Genomic DNA, 9496 nt, shown 5'->3' with positions numbered 1-9496 from the left:
CATATTTATGATTTTTTTATTCTGTAAACTGAACAAACCAAACAAAATATCAGAGTTTAACAGATGATATAGGAATTTCTGTTGTTGAACTGACAGAGTACAACATTGATGAAGATTTGTTGCATGCAGAACTGGCTGCAAATAGAAAAAGACCAAGTAGAAAAGAAAAAAAGTGAAAAATTTCTACCTGAGATTTTGGATAGAGGCTGGGCACAGTGGCTCACACCTGTAATCCCAACACAGGAGTTCAAGACCAGCCTGGGTAATATAAGACCCCCATCTCTATGAATAATAATAATAATAATAAAAACAGCTGGGCGTGGTGGCCCACACCTGTAGTCTCCCGTACTCAGGAGGATGAGGTGAGAGAATTGCTTGAGCTGGGGAGGTTAAGGCTGCAGTGAGCAGTGATCGATCTACCGCACTCTAGCCTCAGTGATAGAGTGAGACCCTGTCTCAAAAATAAAATATCTTTTTAAAATTGAAATTTTATTGTATTTTATTTATTTATTTTTGAGACAGCCTCACTCTGACGCCCAGGCTGGAGTGCAATTGCACAATCTCTGCTCACTGCAACCTCTGCCTCCCGGGTTCAAGCAATTCTCCTGACTCAGCTTCCCCAGTAGTTGGGGTTACAGGCATGCGCTACCATGCCTGGCTACATTTTGTATTTTTAGTAGAGATGGGGTTTCACCATGTGGGCCAGGCTGGCTTCGAGCTCCTGACCTCAGGTGATCTGCCTGTCTTGGCCTCCCAAAGCACTGGGAGCTTTATACAGGCATGAGCCACCATGCCTGGCCTAAATAGAAATTTTAGATAGAAATCTAAAATAGAGAAATGGTATTATTTGCTTGTACCAATTTTGAAATAATTCTGTAAATAATTTTACAGTAGTTGCATTTAGCTGGTGAGGCCATTTTTGTTTTTGTTCTTTCTGAAGTTTTCTGAACTTTCTAAATTTTCTACCGTAAATGTAAAAATTGATTTAAAATATTACATATTTCCATAAAGTCCCAAGAGCAGTTAATGATGTAGTCAGCCACTCTAGAGAGCACTGTGAAGTTGTCATCATAGAGCACTTTTGATACATAAGATCAGGATACTATTTTATTTTATTTTATTTTTTGATGAGAGAATCTGAAGTAGCCATTTGTGGTTCACTAGGATTTTTTATTGCAACAAAAAACCCCACAACAAAAATCAACTCTGGCTATATTAAGCAAATGGAATGTATTGGAAAAGCTTAGAGAACTCCTGGAAAGCTGGAAGAACCAAGCTTGGAGAAGGAACAGGAACCAAGTTGCTCTCATGGGTCAGGAAGAAAGTTCTCAGCAAAATTAATGCAGCAGTAACAAGGCTTTGTCAACCTGTGTTTTCATAACAGTGTTTTTTTGTTTCATTTTGTTTTTTGAGATGGAGTCTGGCTCTGTCGCTCTGGCTGGAGTGCAGTGGTACGATCTCTGCTCACTGCAAACTCCGTCTCCCGGGTTCAAGTGATTCTTCTGCCTCAGCCTCCCAAGTAGCTGGTGTGCACCACCACACCCAAGCTTTTTTTTTTTTTTTTGTATTTTTAGTAGAGACAGGGTTTCACCATGTTAGCCAGGCTGGTCTCTAACTCCTGACCTCAAATGATCAGCCCACCTCGGCCTCCCAAAGCACTGGTATTACAGGTGTGAGCCACTGCGCCTGGCCCACTATTTTCTTGCTAGTAAAAAATGGCTATCAGTTCTTTCTATGCACATGTATGCCCCTTTGCAGTGTGATTTTGGAACGCCTCCCATTAGGAGGCTGAATCTATTTTTCCACTCCTTAAATTTGGATTTAACCCTGTGACTTGCTTTGGCCGATGGACATTAGCAAACATGGTGCAGCTTAAAAAGTGCCTGTGCACAAGGGCTTGCCCTCTCTTGCTGCTGGGAACTCTGCTACTCCTGCTAGTCTCCAAGGGGATAAAAGAGTGCATAAAGAGAGGATCCAGCCATGCCAGTCAATCCAGCCTCTCCAGGTGAGGCCCAGACTCCCAGAGTGACCTCAGCTGACCCCATGTGAGCAAAAACCACTCAAATTTCTGACCCACAGGATTGAGAGCAAATGATTGGTAGCTGGCTGCTTTAAGCAACTACATTTTGGGAGTGATTTGTTACATAACAAAGTCTACGACCATTACTAAATAGTAGATATCATTATATCATTGTTCAAATAGAAAAATGTTACAAGGCATTAGCACACACGCATGATAAGGGGTGAATCTTTTCAGAAGTATAAAATAAATCTGGCTGGGTGCTGTGGCTCACATCTGTAATTCCAGCATTTTGGGAGGCCAAGGCGGGAAGATTGCTTGAGGCCAGGAATTTGAGACCAGACTGAACAACAGAGCAAGGCCTCTGTCTCTACAAAAAATGTTTAATAATTCACCAGGTTCAGAGATGTGTGCCTGTAGTCCCAGCTACGTCGGAGGCTGAGGCAGGAGGATAGTTTGAGCCCAGGAGTTCAAGATTAGAGTGAGCCATGAATACATCACTGCTCCAGCCTGGGCAACAGAATGAGATCTTATTTCTAAAAAATAAAAAGATTTAAAAAATAAAATAAAATACAAATCTAACATGTCTTTGTTTTTATACTAATTTATTATACATTTGAAAGGCTTACAGTTTAAAGGGAGTATAAAGAAGCATAACACTTAGATATAATTAATTCACTGGAATTCAAATCTTCACAGTAATTTAATCCAGAGGCCAGCAAACTACTGGCTCAGGGTCCTGACCCTGGCCATCCTGTTTTTTTTTCTGGGGTTTTTTTTTGAGACATCGTCTTACTCAGTTGCCTAGGCTGTAGTGCAGTGGTGTGATCTCGGCTCATTGAAACCTCCGCCTCCTGGGTTCAAGCGATTCTCCTGTCTCGGCCTCCCGAGTAGCTGGGATTATAGTCACCCACCACCACACCCAGCTAATTTTTGTATTTTTAGTAGAGACAGGGTTTCACCGTGTTGGTCAGGCTAGTCTTGAACTACTGACCTTAGATGATCTGCCTGCCTTGGACTCCCAAAGTGCTGGGATTACAGATGTGAGCCACCGCACCTGGCCAGCCACCTGTTTTTGTAAATAAACTTTTATAGGAACATAATCATGCTCACTCATCTACATATTGTCTATGCTTGCTTTCAAACCACAACAGCAGAAATGAGTAATTGAGACAAAGACCACATGGCTACAAAGTCTAAAATATTTACTTTCTGGTCTTTTACAGAAAAACCTTGTGGACTCCTGTTCTAGTGCTCACCACTACAATTCAATAAGTGTTAGTTATTGACTGGGCAAGGTGGCTCATGCCTGTCATCCCAGCACTTTGGGAGGCCTAGGCGGGCAGATCACCTAAGGTCAGGAGTTCAAGACCTGCCTAACCAACGTGGTAAAACCCCGTCTCCACTAAAAAAAAAAATACAAACCTTAGCTGGATGTGGTAGTGGGTGCCTATAGTCCCAGCTCCTCAGGAGGCTGAGGTGGGAGAATCGCTTGATTTCTGGAGGCAGAGATTGCAGTGAGCTGAGATTGTACCACTGCACTCCAGCCTGGGCAACAGAGTGAGACTCTGTCTCAAAAAAAAAAAAAAAAGTGTTAGTTATCATCATCATCGCTATGATTGTAGCCCATGGGATGCAGTGGAAAATGATTTTGCCTTGATGAAAAAGTAAATACTTAAAACTATAACTATTTCAAATAGTCACATGAACATTGGAGTCAACAGATAAAGAGAAACACTCGTCTCCTTTTCTGAGTAAGTACAAATACAAAAAGCTTGCCTTGTATTAAAATGTATTTATTTTCCAAGTCCACATATATAATTTGTACATAATTGGGAAGACATGATACTTTTTTTTTTTTTTTTTTTTGAGACAGAGTCTCATTATGTTGCCCAGGCTGGAGTGCAATGGCGTGATCTTGGCTCACAGCAAACTCTGCCTCCTGGGTTCAAGCCATTCTCCTGCCTCAGCCTCCCAAGTAGCTGGGATTACAGGTGCCAGCCACCACGTCCAGCTAATTTTTGTATTTTCAGTAGAGACGGGATTTCACCATGTTGGCCAGGCTGGTCTCAAACTCCCAAAGTGCTAGGATTACAGATGTGAGCCACCGTGCCCGGCCCAGATGTGACACATTTTAAAACATATTGGATCACCATTAACCAAAATCAGCTTTAAAAATATAAAAATAATAATATAAAATATGGACTAAAAAACCGAAATTAGTCTATCTTTATTATGTGAAATTTAATTGTTAGTGGTATTTAGAAACCATATTAGTTGTTATCAAAAATGTTTAGATGTGTATTTCTATAGATGAGTTCCGTATTCTAGGACCCTCAGAAAGCAAAAATAATCCAGGAGAGGAAGGAATTTGTTTTGCCTCCTTTCATTTTATTTCTTCTTTTTGACTTTCTTAAACTGATTGAGTTTTTCTTTAATTCTGCAAAATTTAAGTATTGCTCTCCTTTATTATTTTTCTTTCTTTCTTTCTTTTTTTTTTTTTTTTTTTTTTTTTTGAGACGGAGTCTCTCTCTGTCACCCAGGCTGAAGTGCAGTGGTGCAATCTCAACTCACTGCAACCTCCACCTCCCAGGTTCAAGCAATTGTCCTGCCTCAGCCTCCTGAGTAGCTGGGACTACAGGCACGTGCCACCACGCCTGGCTAATGTTTGTATTTTTAGTAGAGATGGGGTTTTGCCATGTTGTCCAGGCTGCTCTTGAACTCCTGACCTCAGGTTATCCACCTGCCTTGGCCTCCGAAAGTGCTGGCCTATTTTTCTTACTCCCTTCTAGAACTTGGATTACGTGTGATTGACTGGCATTTGGAACTCTGATTTACTGCGAATTACATTCCACATCTCTTAGTCTCCTTTCACATTTTCTGTCCCGTTATCTCTTTTTAACTGTGTTTATTGCATAGCCAATTCATTTTATCTCTAATTTCAAGTATTGATGCTTTTATTTCTAGAAGTTCTGTATAACTTTTTAAAAATATCTGGTTCTTTTTTCTAGTGTCTTGTCTCCTAGTCATATGTCTGATACCCTCTTTTATTTATTTAAGCAAATTATGCTTAATTATTTTGTATTTCAAATCTGAAAAGTTAAACACCTTTAGTCTTTGCAAGTCTGATCTTACTGTTTATTATTTCACTAACTTGTGCTTGTTTCTTCATACATTTTGTGTTTTCTGATTGTGAGTTAATGTTTGTTATAAATTTCTTTTTTTTTTTTTTTTTTTTTTTTTTTTTAGACGGAGTCTCGCTCTGCCACCCAGGCTGGAGTGCAGTGGCCGGATCTCGGCTCACTGCAAGCTCCTCCTCCCGGGTTCACGCCATTCTCCTGCCTCAGCCTCCCAAGTAGCTGGGACTACAGGCGCCCGCCACCTCGCCCGGCTAGTTTTTTGTATTTTTTAGTAGAGACGGGGTTTCACCGTGTCAGCCAGGATGGTCTCGATCTCCTGACCTCGTGATCCGCCCATCTCGGCCTCCCAAAGTGCTGGGATTACAGGCTTGAGCCACCGCGCCCGGCCTAATGTTTGTTATAAATTTATCTCTTGCTATTCCCTGAAGCCTGGGTTTAAGTTGGGTTCCTCCACGTGGATTTACATTTACTTTTTCCAGGGGCCTACGAACACATTGGTTATATGAATCAATGCTTTAAAATCATAAGAGGACATGCTTACTATTAGAAATTCTCCAGGAGAGAAAAATAATTAAAAAAAAAAAAGAAAAAAATTCTCAAGGAAATTCTTACGGTCAGCCTGCATTCAATCAGAGTCAAAGGCTGAAACAGACAAGTTTCATTACTTTTCCACTTTGGGGATAATGTTGCAAGATTTAACAAATAAAAAATACAGGACATCAGTTAAATTTAAATTTCAGATAAACAACAAACAAATTTTTAGTCTAAGTATATTAATTTTCTATAGATGGAGCATTTTCTAGTTTATCCACTGTAGTGTCTTTTTTCAAAGTTTCCACTTTACGTTGGGTCTCTGATCTGAATTTCCACCTTGCATGGTGCCTTGAGTTGTAGCTGTTATACGTCTCTTGTCTAGAGAAGTCAGCAAGTGCTTTCAGGATAGCTGTTTTTTTATTGAATACTTAGCTCTCTGGATTTGTGTTTTCTTATTTTTATTCTTTTTTCACCCTGAGGATTTTCCTTAATTTCTTGACTATTGAACTTTGCTCTAAATATTAGTAGGAGAATTTGTTAACAACTTACCTAAGTTGTTAAATTGGCTTGACTTGGTGGCTTACACCAGTAATTGCAGCATTTTGGCAGGCCAAGATGAGAGGATTGTTTGAGTGCAAGAGTTCAAGACCAGTGTGTGCAATATAAGGAGACCCCATACCTACAAAAAATTTGAAAACTTAGCCAGGTATGGTGGTGCATACTGGTGGTCCCAGCTACTTAGGACGCTGAGGCAGGAGGATCACTTGAGACTGGAAGGTTGAGGCTTCAGTGAGCCATGATTGTGCCACTGAACTGCAGCCTAAGTGTCAGAGCAAGACCCTATCTCAAAAATAAAAGACATTAAACTCTTGCATTTTCTCATTGTCTGAAGTTTATGTGTTCAATAGTGCTTAGTGACTTTGTTTAAAGTCCATAATTAGCACAAAGTGATCCTGTATGTCTTCTTATCTTGTCCATTTGGAATTGTTTATACCACTGAAAAAAATACATTTTTAAGAAATACATTGGAATTCCATTCAATCAATGTTTTTGAAAAGGAAGAAAAATACAGTCACATAATTTTATAATAATCATTACCAGGCTCCTTGTTTATGTGTATAATTCTACATAAAAGAATCTTCTTGGCCAGGCATGGTGGCTCATGCCTGTAATCCCAGCACTTTGGGAGGCTGAGGCAGGCAGATCACCTGAGGTCAGGAGTTCAAGACCAGCCTGGCCAACTTGGTGAAATCCCATCTCTACTAAAAATACAAAAATTAGCCGGGCATGGTGGCACATGCCTGTAGTACCAGCTACTCCAGAGGCTGAAGCAGGAGAATTGCTTGAACCTAGGAGACGGAGGTTGCAGTGAGCCGAGATCGTGCCACTACACTCCAGTGTGGGCAACAGAGTAAGACCCTGTCTCAAAAAAAAAAAAAAAAAAAAAAAAAGGAAAAGAATCTTGTTGGCCTGGAAGTTAATCAGTTTAGAAACCATCTGGTATTTCAGTTGAGAAAATAAACATATGAAGAAATACAAGTGGTTTTAAGAGTGATAAGGTTAGGAGAAGATAGACCCAAAAGCTGTAATAGATGTGACAATTAGTACAATAAAATCAGAATACAAGTCTCTGTCTCTCAGAGCTTTGAAAACAAGAATGACAAAGAGCACTTATAACCTATTGTTTTATTTCCTTTAACATTTTTTTAAATTCTTTTAATACTGTAGCAAGTATGTGAACCCATCATTGTTTTATTTCTGTCAGAAAGCTTCTAAGTATTCTTTGTCCTTCTTGTAAAATCTCAGGGAGATGTGGCTAAATATCAGTCTTGCTCAAATGTATTCTACATGGAGAGATTTTCTTCTATTATTTCTTTGGTTATTACCTCTATTTTTTTCTCTCTCTTCTCTGATCTAATTCACCTCTGTTTTCTCTTCCTGGAATTGTATCAATCCTCTTGAATTAATCCTACAGGCCTCTTAATTTACCACTCATATTTTTTATCATTGGTAAGATAGAAAAATCTGAAAGAATTCCTTGACTTTAGCTTTTAGCTCTTTTACTGATTTTCTTAAAATTTGGCAATCTTGGTCATTGGCAAAGCCTGAGTCCTGTCCTCTCACTATCCTCCCCGGACAGCATGAGCTTCACCACTTGCTCCACTGTCTCCATCAACTACTTGTCCCTGGGCTCCATCTAGCCGTCCAGCTATGGTACCCAGCCAGTCAGCAGCATGGCCACCATCTATGTAGGCACTGGGGGCTCTGGTTCCTGGATCTCTGTTTCCTCCTCCACCAGCTTCTGGGGTGGCTTGGGGTTTGGGGGGCCTGGCCATGGGGATGCCCTGGGATCTGGCAGGAATGGGAGGCATCCAGAACAAGAAGGAGACCATACAAAGCCTGAATAACTGCCTGGCCTCCTATCTGGACAGGGTGAGGAGCCTGGAGACCAAGCACTGGAGGTTGGAGAGCAAAATCCAGGAGCACCTGGAGAAGAAGGGTTCCCAGGTCAGAGACTGGGGCCATTGCTTCAAGATCATGGAGAACCTGAGGGCTCAGATCTTTGCAAATACTATGGACAATGCCCACGTCGTTCTGCAGATCAGCAATTCCCATCTTGCTGCTGATGACTTTAGAGTTAAGTATGAGACAGAGCTGGCCATGTGCCAGTCTGTGGAGAGCGACATCCAAGGGCTCCGCAAGGTCACTGATAACACCAATGTCACTCAGCTGCAGCTGGAAACAGAGGTTGAGGCTCTCAAGGAGGAGCTGCTCTTCATGAAAAGGACCATGAAGAGGAAGTAAAAGGCCTACAAGGCCAGATTGCCAGCTCTAGGTTGGCCGTGCAGGTAGAAGCCCTCAAATCTCAGGAACTTGCCAACATCATGGCAGACATCCAGAACCAATATGACGAGTGGGCTTGGAAGAACCAAGAGGAGCTAGACAAATAATGGTCTCAGCAGATTGAGAGCACCACAGTGGTCACCACACAGTCCCCCGAGGTCAGAACTGCTGAGGTGATGCTCACTGAGCTGAGACGTACAGTCCAGTCCTTGGAGATCGACCTGGACTCAATGAGAAATCTGAAGGCCAGCTTGGAGAACAGCATGAGGAAGGTGGAGGCCTGCTACGCCCTGCAGATGGAGCAGCTCAGCAGGATCCTCCTGCACCTGGAGTTAGAGCTGGCACAGACCCAGGCAGAGAGGCAGCACCAAGCCCAGGAGTAGGAGGCCCTGCTGAACATCAAGGTCAAATAGGAGGCTAAGATCACTACCTACCGCTGCCTGCTGGAAGATGGCGAGGACTTCAATCTTGGTGATGCCCTGGACAGCAGCAACTCCATACAAACCATCCAAAACACCACTATCTGCCAGATAGTGGATGGCAAAGTGGTATCTGAGACCAATGACACCAAAGTTCTGAGACATTAAGCCAACAGAAGCAGAGTACCCTTTGGGGAGAAGAAGGGCAATAAAAAGCTCAGAGATCAAAAACATTTTGGCAATCTTTTTGCAATGGCACAATCTCAGCTCACTGCAACCTCTGCTTCCCGGGTTCAGGCGATTCTCCTGCCTCAGCGTCCCGAGTAGCTGGGACTACAAGCGCATGCCGCCACGCCTGGCTAATTTTTGTATTTTTAGTAGAGACAGGGTTTCACCATGTTGGCCAGGCTGGTCTCAAACTCCCGACCTCAGATGATCCGCCCGCCTCGGCCTCCCAAAGTGCTGAGATTACAAGCATGAGCCACTGCACCTAGCCCAATTTTGGCAATCTTACTTTTATTTTCCCAAACTTTCTTTTC

General features: G+C 42.0%; 1 pseudogene; it reads left to right on the top strand.

Moving 5' to 3' along the window:
• The first annotated feature begins 7634 nt into the window (after window positions 1–7634).
• Window positions 7635–9190, top strand: LOC126962875 (keratin, type I cytoskeletal 18-like; annotated as a pseudogene).
• Window positions 9191–9496: the final 306 nt, after the last annotated feature.

The sequence above is a fragment of the Macaca thibetana genome, chromosome 9, assembly GCF_024542745.1.
Source record: "Macaca thibetana thibetana isolate TM-01 chromosome 9, ASM2454274v1, whole genome shotgun sequence".
Taxonomy (NCBI): domain Eukaryota; kingdom Metazoa; phylum Chordata; class Mammalia; order Primates; family Cercopithecidae; genus Macaca; species Macaca thibetana.
The sequence above is the reverse complement of the archived record's forward strand: the minus strand, read 5'-3'. Positions and strand labels throughout refer to the sequence as shown.